The sequence below is a fragment of the Branchiostoma belcheri genome, unplaced genomic scaffold (assembly GCF_001625305.1).
Source record: "Branchiostoma belcheri isolate BF01 breed outbred unplaced genomic scaffold, Haploidv18h27 scaffold15, whole genome shotgun sequence".
Lineage (NCBI taxonomy): Eukaryota > Metazoa > Chordata > Leptocardii > Amphioxiformes > Branchiostomatidae > Branchiostoma > Branchiostoma belcheri.
In genome coordinates, this window is record NW_017802935.1 from 3,236,820 (window position 1) to 3,251,265 (window position 14,446).

A 14,446-nucleotide genomic window follows, 5' to 3' on the forward strand; every position below is an offset into this window, starting at 1 on the left:
TTCTTCTTCTTCTTCTTCTCCTCCTTCTCCTCCTGCCATTTTTTAAATGGATTCAGCATCTTCATTTTAGGGCCCAAGGTCCTGAAATTTGGTATGGAGGTACAGTGGGCAAATACCCCTAGGCGTTTTTTAAATTTTTGTGATACAGGCTTTTAGAATGGTTTTATTTGAGTTTTTTGGCTGTGTTATAGCAAATGTATTACTGTGTTAGTGTGTCATGTTTACCACGTTTGGGTATGAGTCATCACAATGGAATGCAGGGCATCAACCAATAGGCATGCAGCTTTCCTCTATTCTTCTTGCTGATTGGCTGTTGGGATTTAACTTGATTTAACACCTGCTACAGAGCATTTCCACCTGCACAGAGCATTTCTTGCTGATTGGCTGTTGGGATTTAACTTGATTAACACCTGCACAGAGCATTTCTTGCTGATTGGCTGTTGGGATTTAACTTGATTAACACCTGCACAGAGTATTTCCATACAGACAGTATGTCTGTATTCAAGTGTTTTGGTAGGTATTTCAAGCTTTCCTGCTCCAGCATTGGAATGCGGGGCATGAACGTTATTTTTATTTTGAAAATCAACAGTTTGCATTATGCAATTAAAAATCCTAACCAATAAAGTAGGGAATAGCTATCCAACTGTTGTTTTAGTCGTATGTTACTTCATATTATAGTTATATCAATGTAAATCATTGTTTTCCCTTGCGTTTCTCATTCTTTCCCTGCCATGTCGTAAAATGTGGTGAACCCATCGCTGTATTTGCTCCAAAGCAAATATTGGCCTTTCTAGTGTCCTAAGCTTTTAAATGGGTCAAAATTCAAGTACATCGATCGAAATTATAAGAGAATCTTCGATCAATTCTTAAATTGTTCTTACTAATTCCTCGACATAGCTTTCAAAAGATTCGGAATACAGTAGTAAAGTGCTTCATCAATGCCCACTATCCATAAGAGCCACTTTTCGAGCATTTCGATTATTGGCCCTACAACTTTCACGAAAGTCTGAAAGTATCAGCCCGATAGAAAAAAAGTCTACGTGATTCATAGGCAGCAGCAAATCTTCAAATCCTTCCACTCAACTTGGCGGTACAGGATTTAACCCGGTCGAATTATAGGATTTACTGTGTCGAAACCTATTTGGCAAAGCACATAACCTTGGCGGACAGAGCAGCCTGGAATAAATTGACTGCAAAGGTACGCTGCGTCAAGCATTTGAACGTAGTCCCTTTAATTGGTTCTCAGCCAGACCTTTTTATCATTTGCCTGCTGTTGCCAAGTCTAGTTTCCTGGTCTTTCATTTTCTTGCTTTGGAGTGAGGGCACAGCTTTAAAGCAGTGCTCTTCTTTCTTGCTTTAAAAGCCCACGTTCATGATAATGAATATACTCTTTAAATAGTACACTAAGACATAGCTGACGGTTACGGCATGTATCTTTTGATCAGCTTTAACGAGGTAAACTTTCGATCTGACGTTGATGAGGAGCCAAGTTCAAGTTCAAGTTACAGGACGCTCCTATTGATTCTATTTAAGAAAAATTGGTGGATTACTTGGCTGACAATGTGAGATGCATATATACATGTAGGTACTGAGCTGAGGTTACAAAGATCATCCTCTAGCGGACAGACTATTGAAGGAAGAAATTACCAAGATGGTGCAGTGATGTAGCTATAAGCCGTTTTCTGGTAATCGATCATTAAAGTTCATAGTTTGCAGAACTATCCTAATTTGGATCAAAAATTGCAAAATGGCATAGATTTACTGAACAACACATATCCTATAGATACACTGTCTGCATATTTTTGAATATGATTGACTTATGAACATGTCTTTAAAATTTTGGAATCTTTTTTGTACATCTCTACAGGAGCCTGCGGCCACGACGTCAACATTTGAAGAGACAAAATTGATTGTCTACATGAAAGAAGGTATGAATTATTATAGTTTGTTGTCTTCATCATTTACTGACCAAGTCCAAGCAACCAACCGAAATGCCAATAGAGAGAAGGCTTGAAACACTTTCAGAACTTACTCACTTATTTCAGAATTAATTGCTATTGACAGATGGTGGATGTGATAATGTCATAACTAACACACAATGTGCAGGTTTATATCGTGCCAAGCAATGGTTGTTTTACGACAGTTTTTCAGTATTGTTATATATATATTTTCTGTTTGACCAAATTGACATTTTTATTTATTTGTATTGAATTCTCGCGCGCATTTGTATGACTTAACATAGAAAGGCGACATCTGTGTGATTAATGTATAATGTATATGCTGTTGGCTAATGCGACAGTAGTCGTACATCATTGCATTACTTTAGCTCTATTTGAACAGCCAAATGTCGTTTTTGCTAAGATCACGAGACTTGCGGCTGTGGTAATTGCTCATTAGGAAGTTACGCGTGGGGGTGGTGACAAAGGTTTCATTCATCAGACACTGTGAGAAACGTTCTTGCAGCTAGAATACACGAAGATGAATACTAACGCACTGCACAAAATGCTTAAAACATGCACAAAGAGACCGTTTCTTCACTCGCATGTTTGCGTATACTTTAAGGTTTGCTTAAAGATAGGAATTTATGCAGTTAACCTTCAGGACGGCGATGTGTTGAATCTCAAGAGCCCATACAGAACATAGAACATATCGAGGCAAGAGAAAACAATATATTTCATCCATACCTATGGCATGGACTGAAATATAAATATCGCACATCTAAAATAGAAACACATGGTGTACTTTTTACCCTCTAACAATTCATACATAAACATGTATATCTAAATATGTGTTATTTAAAAGTATAAAGATGCGAGTTTTAATTTGATTGATATTATAATGGTTTTTGAATATTAAGGGTGCCTTCAAGAATATTGAGACCGGCCTAAAATACGTGTAGGTCGCTGACCACATAATGGCCATTTGAATCCATTGCCGGGCAGAATTGCAATAAAACCTCTTCAATATGGCATCGACCGTCGGTAGCCATTAGATAAAGGCTGGGCAGGATTGATGCCCGGTTTTATTGATTTAGCTTTTTTTTCTTAGATAACCATTATCCGGGACTGGTCCTCCAAGACTCGTTAACGTCAGCACAGTGTCGTCACCTTTCCAACAACATCACATCCAAATTATTGTCTTTCTGACAACTGGCCAGGCTGTGGACAATTAGATTGTAAATGCTCATATTTATGGACATCCAAAATTCATGGACATCAAATGTAAAGACTTCAAAGTTAGCATATGACATGTAAAAACGTCATAGAAATCATGGACATCAAATATAAAAACTTCATAGTAACCATTAACCAAACTTCATAGTAATCGTTAACCATACAAATTTCATTGTTCCCAATTTTCCCTAGGGCATATCATAAAATTCTTTTCATGCTTGTTATAGGAACGGCAATGTGAGAACTTTGTGATATGAGTTTCTTTTTGTTCACGTCACATTGCCCGAGGCACTTGCCAAAGCAAAGTCGACATTCATGACAATCATTGACCTACGAACTCCTGAAAACCAAAGGCTGTCAAATATCGGTGGCGTGCCAAGCGGGCGAAGAAGCAATTTTCACCAAATGAATTGAGGCCTGCCTCTTTGGGGCTGTCTGAGGAGATCCTTGCGAGCAAGCTGCCGTGAATTTCACCTTGGGACGTTTCCACCTCGGGAAGGGAGAAGCTGCTTTCATCTAGCGGGTAATTGATCACCTTGTCACCGGCACTGCGAGCCATTTACATGCCTTTCGATCAGGAGGAGAGGGCTCAGTTCCATCACCGAACCAGCCCGATAAAATCCGCTGCCGAAACCTCGGAGACACCCATTATTCAAACCTGTCCAACATGCCAAGAACGCTCGCCTCTTCTTTCCACACCTGCCAAAGTGACAGTAACGTATTTCCGCTGAAATATAAAAAAGCACCCCAAGAAATCCCCTCAAGGTGGAATATCTTCACACTCCAAACAAGCACATTTTTCTTATTACGAGAACAAAATCTTTCAAAAATAGGTCTTTAAAAAAGATTGATCATCTAAGATTCTCACTCACTTACGCGAAACGCATTGATCGTTTGCGTATGAGTGAAGGAGAGCTAATATTGCAGTTTCCATCTGAAGGCATTGCCACACACTGTTTTATTTGCGTTTCATGGTCAGGTTTCCTATATACACATGTATGCTGGATTGTGGGATCAACATCTAGTTGCATCAAATCAAATTAAACCAGCACCTAAGCACAGCCAGTTTCTGCGATAGGAGTTTTTAGATAGGAAGAGATTTACTTCCCTTTTGGTACCCAGTTTCAGACATTTTGCTACAGCGCTGGGATGAAGGTATATACTGGATGACTGCCAGAGTTCAACCCCTCCAAAAACACATGTCCTTCTCCTCAGAACATGAGATTTAATTTGGATCCAAGGTATATTTCTGGTTTTACGCTGATGGAATCATTTCTCATGTGCACTTGTGCCTGTGGCGGCGTCTAGCTCATTGTGAAGATGAAATTGAAACTTTGTCACTTTCCGGCAGATCTGTGGCCATCGTTCTCGTGTCTAAAGGGGTTGAGCAGCTCTGATATCTTTCATCAATTACGTGTGAAGTTAGAGTTACATTTCTGCCAAATACAATTAGCTGCACTGGGATAGATCCAGGCATACTGCAGACGTGCTGAGAATGGTTAAACTGGCGCGTAGTCAGCATTGCTTACAAGTTGTCAATAGATGTAAAGGATCTCTTTGAATGAGGAAACTACACAAGGGACGATTCACACATGTTTCTAAGGATGAGGCGACATTCTCATCCATTTTTCATCATATAGCTGCCTTACTCAGATCAGCGGAATTTTAATGTTGCAAAGTAATTGGCCTCCCCTTTACTTCCAGCCCATGGATCTGGTTATATTGCCGAAAACAAAGTCTGTTGTTTAAGATGATAATGGTCACAAGTATACATTGAATTTGTCATGATGATATGATGTGCCACGCCCTTCCCCTCATATGGCCAGCAGCTATTTGATGTATATATACAATATCTCATAAAGACCCAAAGAGGTGTAAGATGACTATGGTATAGTATCAAAACCACGCTTCATAAGTGCATCATTTTAGATACTTCATTGATCATCTCCAATGGTGCGCCCGTCTCAGAGGTAGGCAGAATCCATTCTCTTTCAAAAGAAGATACTGCTAGATTTTGCCGTCTGTAGCTCCATGTTGGCAAACGCCCCTCGTCCGTTTGCCTGTTGAAAAGGCAACTTGTTCGATATCATCTTTAAGGAACTGCACGAATCATATAGCCAATGTAATTACCTTTGGGTATACAACACACCCGGTCAACATCACGTACATTCATTTCCTCTCCTGCCAGGCCTGCCTACGAGCAAGCGGCCATATGATTGGCTGATAACTTTCCCTCCAGCAACATGAGAGTGAGTATCTGATTGGATGATGACTGGCCAGTGCTAACTCAGCCAGATAAGCCAGTGCCGTTGCGAACTGTTACGAACAGTGTGATACAAGCAGCGGCCCAGGCAGCTGTTTCTCCTAAGCCTTGCCTAGCTTCAGGCTGCTTGAAGCTGATAGATAATGAGTTAGTAAATTTTGATTAGGCCACAGCAAGTAAGTTATATGGATGACATCAGCGCGTTAATTTTCGCCTGTAGCCGAAATTTGTGCCAGAATTTTTAGTCAATTAAGGTCTTTACACATCTACAAGGACAGGTAATACTATTTAATACGAAAATAAAAGATCTGATTGGTCATGATATCATGTTTTTACGTCAATTCTTGTTTACCAAGCCTTATGACCTCTAAATTTGAAAATGAAAGAATCTTGTTTTTTCGCCCTATCGCATCAGATGTGGAGTCTGTAATCCATAAAGTTACTTGCTGCGGCCTTATGGCCGAGGAACATGTTATTTTTCAATACATATCATCCCAACGTTGGTAACCATGAAATTACACCCCACCATCACTCCTGTTCTTCCGGTTAGCGGATTTGATGGACGTATCTGCACACCGTTCCTGATACCGGTCTCCAATTGATGCTGATTTTAATACTTCCGTTTGACCCAGATCAGTCAGAACGGTGGCCACCTGTAAGAGGTATGACCAACCCCAACGGTTCAACAGAATGAAAATCAATGATGGTATAGAAACGGGGGAATTGAAGAGAATCGGAATTATATCCTTCAGTAACCGCTAGTTTGTGGCTAACATGGATTCTCAATCCCACGAAATTCCCTTGTGGCAGCAACCTACGGTCGTCTACCGTGTTTTTTTTCGTCAAAATGATTTGCATTTACTCCCGGGTGTCATTGTAACCACTTTGTTGTACATTTCTGCAACTTTCATTCACTTGTTTCATGACATAACATACATATAACATTAAGAATCATGACAAAAACATTACATTAGATTTGAGTACTCAATATACACATATACATTCTTCAATGTACTAACAGTTCTGTATAATCCTGTTTGTATCCGTCTGTGTTTTTGAGGAGTGTTTTGAATATGGAACGACCGATACTGACGTATGTAGAATTCTGCTCAACACGATCTATCTCTTGTACACGGCCCATTCATCCTTCCTGTACAAGCCTATCTTGTTGATATGTAGGCACTCTGCCGGGAAACTTAGCGTACGCCGACGTACCTAATCTACGGGCTCATGGGCGGGGATGATAAGGGCTTGACGTCATTCGTCCTTCCACGGCGCCTTCAGGCAACAACAAAGCATGTGTCAGTACACACGTCAGAGAAGCTACATCTGTAAGCTCTATCTGCTGTAGCTTCAGGAGATACTCAGCATCAATACTAAGGCTTGATGCATTCAAGAACTTGCTTCTAGCAATTTACGTTTTGGAACGGGACACCTTATCACCGAAACGGGGGAAGGGCTTGTTTTCCTAGATCCTAATGGAGTTGTTATAATATCTATTATTAATCAGATGTGCAAAGAAAAATATGATACATGTGGGTCGCCTGTATGTGTATGTTGTGATAACCAAATGCATGGTACGAAAACCCCTACGTTTTAACCAATATTTAAACAGTTTGTAGTTTTGAAAATCAAACAACATAGAACCAAGGAGGTTCAATACTGAAGCTCAGGTTCAATACTGTTCTGTCAATGACTGAAGCTCATTGATAGAACATACCAGAGCAAACGTACTGATTCAGGTATTATAAATGCATAACAGAATATCAAGCGCAATAATAAGGTATCGTTATATGAATGAAAATAATTCAATCTAAGTTTATAATACTAGTAACTTTTCCTAGCAATGTTGTTTTAATTAAATTACCACTCAGGTAACATAAACGTGTACCAGAAAAAATGTTATAGAATATTACCGTGAAAGCTGTACCAAAGAAATATCTAGCGGGGACGGAAGAATTTGCAGACGGCCCCCGTAAGGATAGCTTGTAACACCCCCTGTGTATTCGGATTGTTTTCAAATCGTTAATTACATCCACTTGGCTGAGCCATCGATACCACCGTAAGTAGCAACCGAGTCAAAAGGCGCGGAGGTAGCGGTTTGGGAACACTTCACAGCGCTGTGTGTTCCAATAGGGACTCACCTCTCCCTTAGGCCACAGCAAGTAAATTTTATGGATGACATCCTCTGCAGACTCCATATCTAATGCGATAGGGCGAAAAAACAAGGCGGCCCAAAAAACAAGGTTCCTACATTTTCAAATTTTGACATCATAAACGTTGTTAAACAAGAAATGATACCGATATCGCGATATTGTGCTAATTTTACTGCCTATTACAACATCCATTTGCCACTATTTGCCACTGAAAAATAAAGGCTTTCAATCATTGTATAAATGGTTTTGATTCAGCCGGAACATCACGATACACAGCCACCATTACATGTAAAAGGAATAAAATACATCACTGCATCAAAGTAACAGACAAAACATTAAATCAGAGCCTTGCCTTGTCTCCACTCTTCATATTTATCTACCATCCACGTTCTGGCATGGCAACAGACATCTTTGCCCATTTTCGGCATGTTGGCCTCTTTTAGAGGGTAACAAAATTTCTTGTTTTCTTTCCAAAATCTGGCGAAAATTAATGCACGCGGTGATGTAATCCACAAAATTACTTGCTGTGGCCTTATACCACCACAAGATCGATACGTGGTAATTTGATTATGTGATATTGATCTGCATGGCGCCACCAGAACGATTGACCACTTCTTCTCAAAATACCCCTTATATGTCCAAGACACCTAAGCGCGGAATTTCTGTACTGAAGTCCTACAGTTCAAAGTGGTGATATTCCCACATCTTCCCAACGTAATGCCGTTAGATCCCTCTATCAATTATCATGTAATTTGGATTGTGTTCGGTTCCCTTTGGTCTTACTTGAAAGAAATGACTCAGAATCGCTTGTGGTGAATGAGAAGCAATAGTATACATATTGCCTGTAAATATAAATTTCTCTGAACGGGTAAATATAAATTTCGAAATAAAAAGGACATTCTTGTCATTGTGTATAGAAATGCTGTCAATGATCAAGTGTTGGCAAAATGTTCATACCCCCTTTGTACTAACCCTGACAACAGCAATATGAAGCATTTGCCCACCATGCTCTCATTCTGTCAGTAGTTCCGCACCCTTAGTCTCTTAGGGGTCTGTTACATTTTATATGGTTATTAAGCGTTACTCCTAGGATTTCACTCAATCAATAGCTCCAGTGGTAAGGAATTACAGGTGAACGCATTTCTGACCAACCATAAACACATACCTTACAATGACCCGGGAAGCGATTTAAAAGGGGCTTATTCTAATTTTTGTTCCTAAAAATTATACCATTCCTGTAATGCGTTTAAGGAATTCGTTTCGTACGACTTGATTGGCCAGTAATATTAGAAGACACACCATGTAGTAAAAATTGCATATTAAGTTAATGCTCGAAATTGATTTGGAGGAATAGGTACACTGTTGCACCTAACGAAGACATTTGAGTGGTGCACAACTAGGATGTTGAATATAACTGAAGTTACTGCAATACGATAAAGGTTTTAGCATTTTTCTGCGCTCAATAGTAGTGCATCTACGTACGTAACCCTTCGAAAATATTTAGGTATACCTGTGCATTAACATTCGAAAATTGGGTTCACAAGTCCAATTTTTAGGTGCATATACACCCAATGTTTCGAGTCCTGATGATTTTAAATTTGCTCGTGCACTCATTGCTACTGAACCAATCTATATTGTCATTGACTTCGTAGAGAACGTTATTTCTGTTTTGCATGAGTGTAAACTGCCGACGCCTGTCTGACGGGGAGATATGTCATAAAGACATAGTCAATTTCCTGTAGGAAATTGTACAGCACATTAAAACAGAAGTACCGTGTCAAAGCTAACTACATCCATTCTCCTCACAAAGAAGAGTGGGTGGAAGAGCTATTACATGTTGTATTCATGAACGTAATACAGACATGCAGCAAAGCATGGTACATTTCAGGAGATATAGAATAAAGAGTTAATACACCCTGCCCCGAGGTGTATATGGTGAGATAATCCCTGGTTAGGTGCTATAACCACCGAATAGACTACCAATTGAGCGTGGCACAAATTAGTGTCTTGTCCCCTGTATAATTGTACGGTCTAAAAAGTGGTCGGTTATTCTAATAACCAATGGGAAATGGAGCCTTCTGATTGGTCTTCTATCTACATGATAATATGTATCAACTAACTTTTCGTTAATTTTGAAGATACATAATACATGTCAAAGCGATTCTCCAAATGCAACGTTTTCAGGCAGAGGATATTGCAGTGTTTTCAGTCACGTGACTATGACGTAGTGTTTTTGTCCGCCATGTTGGATAGTTAAACCTGGATTCTGTAAATTTGAATTTGCATATGGACATGCGCATTTGCAGGTTTGATTCTTTGGGTGCCACCAAACAGCAATTCAGCTTTGATGTCATGATCACGTGCAACTAACATTTTCTAAAAATGATGAGTCAACCGAGTCAAACCATGGACCACTTAACTCTCTCGACGACCAATTTCATAAATCTCCAAATCCGGCGCTAGTACGCCAACCCAACATTTCAACTTCATCATCAATACGCTCCAGCCTGGGCAATCGATAAAGAGATTGCTGCGGGGTTTTCTCTATTAATCCAATGGAATTTATGATTGGCAAATAGATGTGTGGGAGGTTAAAGGCAATTACATTAGTGGCAGTTCCGTCGACAAACAAATCGCAGACGGAATCTGCTGCAATAATAAACCTCTCCGTCGGGACGCCATCATCCATCATTGTAAATGACGCAGAGGAATAGAGATCGTCGTAATCAACCAATTTTCACAGAACGTTCGTCTGAATGAAAATATTAAGAAGCTATAGAACGCCCACAGCTTGCTGCCATTGCCGCGTCTGCGATTGCCCTTTACGCACTCCAACACTGGAATGGACTTCCAATTACAGTGTACACCACAGTCTACCCATTTAGGTAAAGACTATTTTGATTATGAGTGACACTCTTTTTACCTTTCTACACTTTTGTACTTTACCGTACTGGTTCCCATTTTCTTTTATCCAGCTTAGGCATCGACCATTTCCTCAGCAGTTTACAAAGTGATTCATCCGACTGACATCCCTGTGGGTATACTAATAGCTTCCATAGATAATTCTGCCGGCGTCTTTTTCGGCAGTTTCATACAAGCTGACAGGTCGTTAGGACTGAGTTGTTCATCCCATCCAGCCTTTGCACGGGCTCTAATGACCTTCTCTACAAAGAAACGTCTTTGTACTTTTGTCCAGAGATTTTCCAATTTGCCTACCAATTTGTGATAAATCGTTTGGCTGGTATCAATACGCGTGGAATGTTTATAGATAAAATGCGGCGTGTCGCTGCGTATTAAGCACTCCTGTGTGGGCACAAAGCCTGAGTAATGCGAAAATCGAAAGTTCGGGTCAAAGAAGACGTCCACACAACGGTACCCATTACGTGCGCAGCTCTTACCCTGTTCTTTAATCAGAGGAAAACACCTCGCCAGGGACACATTTTCTATTGGATTCTCTTTCAACGAGTTCTTTTCGTTTTGAATGCATCGTAAATCAGGTGTTTGGATGGCTAACGGTCTTCCAGAGTTTGAAAAACGTCAGCAAGTAGTGCCAGACAGACCCATCACTCTCTGAACCAATCCGCGTATTGATTAAAATCATGATAGGAGGGAGCTACTGGAATTGGACACCTTCCGAAAGACCTTTCTTCTTCGCCTAACTTGCAAATTATTTGCACTTAAAATCACATCATTGGCCGTCGTTCAAACCTGTGTAAACCAATGGTGGTCATGTTTTTTATGGAATCCTATAAAAATAATACTTATCTCAAGCTGTTGGGCATCTTTACGACCAAATGCACCAAAGTGCAGCAATTTTTAACGTTAGCATGTGTATACCCAACTATTTTTCTGTGAGTTTGCAAATGTGAAATCATCATCATGAATAATGCTTCTGAAATGTCAACTGTTCTCTTGATGACAGCGTCCTGGATCAAGGAAACGCACAGTATTGATGCTGCTACCAAACTGTCTCTTACCAACAGGTACCATCAACATTCATACAAAAAGGCTCCACTCATTCAACTTTGCGTTCAAAATCTGCCGTCTGAGACAAAATCACGTCGCCATAGCATTCCCGCGATATTTCACGAGACATGATCACGCCGCTATAGCATTCCCGCGAGATTTCGCGATATTTGCCGGGACAAAATGGCAGCAATCCCGTCGACACTTGCTTCTACCGGTTCTGATGAATTCTCTGACCTGGTGATGTGACTGACAGGCGAGTGGACAAGTACGAAAGACTATAGGTACAACGCGACAAGCCTTCACCAGGCCATTTCTCACCGTTCCACACCTATTTCTCACCGTTCCACACCCATTTCTCACCGTTCCACACCCATTTCTCACCGTTCCACACCCATTTCTCACCGCTCCACGACACGATTCCAAACGCTCCGCAACCATTTCTCACCGCTCCACACCCATTTCTCACCGTTCCACACCCATTTCTCACCGCTCCGCAACCATTTCTCACCGCTCCACGACACGATTCCAAACGCTCCGCAAAAAGTTTCTCACCGCTCCACGACACGATTCCAAACGCTCCGCAACCATTTCTCACTGCGCCGAGGCAAGATTCCAACCGCTCCACACCCATTTCCCACCGCGCCAAGGCAAGATTCCAACCGTTCCGAAGCAGGATTTCTCCGCGCTCCAGGGCAGAATTTCTCGTCGCTCCAGGGCAGAATTTCTCGTCGCTCCAGGGCAGGAAGCCTCCCACCCCAGACTTATGTACAGTGGACGGTCCCCAATTCAGGGGTCATTTCCCGGCATGCTTTGTGATCTTTGACTCTCAGAGCGCGCGAGTTTTACTGCAGGAAGGACTGCAGATATCTCCCAAGTTTGGAAATTAGTGCTTTGTGCTCCGCAGCTGTGCAGTTTTCGAGGTAAATTTTTTCCCACACGTCTTTGTAGAGGTTATTGGCATTATGTCTACGTGTAGTTTGATATAGAACTGCTCCGCCCACCCGAGGAGTTTGGTGCCGTCCGAGGGCGTCAGCCCGAGGATGGCACCAAACTCCAAGGGTGGGCGGAGCAGTTCTATATCCGCTAAACGAGATTTGATTATGAGAGTAAAAAAAGGAATAAAATGGAAGACATACTATAGCTAGAGTAGAGGAAATGACCTGCACTTAGCCCAGTGTGACAAAAATGTGCTAATAAAGTTCTTCAACGTTATCATCTTTTTAAGTGTGTATCAGTCACATGTTTTTTTTTAACATTTCACTCAGTCTAATTCATGTAAATGCTTTCTTGCAGGGCCATTCATTGGAAAACACACGAATTTCTCACCAGTGTCAAAATGACGAAGGAAGGGATCTGGCGCTGCAGTAGAACGTGTGTCCATGGCATCACTTTTCGTACAAAAAAAGCAGCATGGAGTTGACATTATACACACATACCAAAGTATTTTAATTGATGTAGCTATTGTCATTGATTTTTCATTTCAATTGTATTAAACTTGTGCTGGAATTAGCTATAAAATAAGTAAGGTTTCTGAAAAATCGTCCTAAATCAGAAGCCATAAATCTTCAAGGAAAATGAGTTGCTGAAAATTAGTTTTAAATCTGATAAACCTACATCAGGTTATAGGGATAAGCCGGTTGTGATTCCTGCAACTGCTCCATTATCTACTCGGAATGGTCGGGAATTGGTTGAAAAAGCGTAACGATAATATCACGTGACTCTGCCAGGTCAAAACGACTACTCTATCCCGACCCACTCCGACGAAAAACAACAACAACGAGAAATATAACGTCAAATGCTACACAGTATCAAAACCCCTCTCCCCAACAAGCTACTTCCCGGTTAAATTTTGGAATGATTTTGTTGTTGTTTACATGATGCGCGTGTTTCCTATAGAAATAAAAATAATCTCCGGAAAGACTGTTTCTTCTGTTGGATTTACAGCCATAAAGTTGCGTATTTTACCATTATATCCAATGGGACATCGAAACTGGAGTATGAGACTCCACATTTACGTTAGTCATATGCAGTCCACGGGGCCACAGCCATTTATCCCGATCGCAAATTTCTCGGGAAAATAAGGGGCCCTTAGATTAAACAGGGCATCTAGCACAAGCCAACACATCATAGTACACGTTAAACATACTGTTAAGCTAAGGGATCCACGATTTTGGGTAACCAAGATTTAGACTGTCACAAAGCATGCCGGGATATGACCCCTGAATTGGGGACCGTCCATTGTACACAAGTCTGGGGTGGGAGGCTTCCTGCCCTGGAGCGACGAGAAATTCTGCCCTGGAGCGACGAGAAATTCTGCCCTGGAGCGCGGAGAAATCCTGCTTCGGAACGGTTGGAATCTTGCCTTGGCGCGGTGGGAAATGGGTGTGGAGCGGTTGGAATCTTGCCTCGGAGCGGTGAGAAATGGTTGCGGAGCGGTTGGAATCGTGTCGTGGAGCGGTGAGAAACTTTTTGCGGAGCGTTTGGAATCGTGTCGTGGAGCGGTGAGAAATGGTTGCGGAGCGTTTGGAATCGTGTCGTGGAGCGGTGAGAAACTTTTTGCGGAGCGTTTGGAATCGTGTCGTGGAGCGGTGAGAAATGGTTGCGGAGCGTTTGGAATCGTGTCGTGGAGCGGTGAGAAATGGGTGTGGAACGGTGAGAAATGGGTGTGGAACGGTGAGAAATGGGTGTGGAACGGTGAGAAATAGGTGTGGAACGGTGAGAAATGGCCTGGTGAAGGCTTGTCGCGCTGTACCTATAGTCTTTCGTAGACAAGGTGTTATGCCCTCTCAAACCCCGCATGGGATTCGTCCAATCTGGGGCTAATACCGCACCACAACCTGTAAAGCTCATTGTTTTTCCAATCAATTCACGGAAACGTATTTGGC

General features: G+C 41.5%; 1 protein-coding gene across 2 annotated transcripts in view; it reads left to right on the forward strand.

The window, feature by feature from the left end:
- LOC109465317 overlaps positions 1-14,446 on the forward strand; it is a 78,733-nt gene that overhangs the window by 15,789 nt on the left and 48,498 nt on the right. Inside the window, exon 2 of one of the 2 annotated variants that reach the window (XM_019762524.1) lies at positions 1,868-1,928. The exons of the other annotated variant lie outside the window; for it this stretch is intronic. The gene's annotated coding sequence lies outside the window, so the exon portion shown is untranslated. The remainder of the gene's footprint in view (positions 1-1,867; positions 1,929-14,446) is intronic. 2 annotated transcript variants of the gene reach the window in all.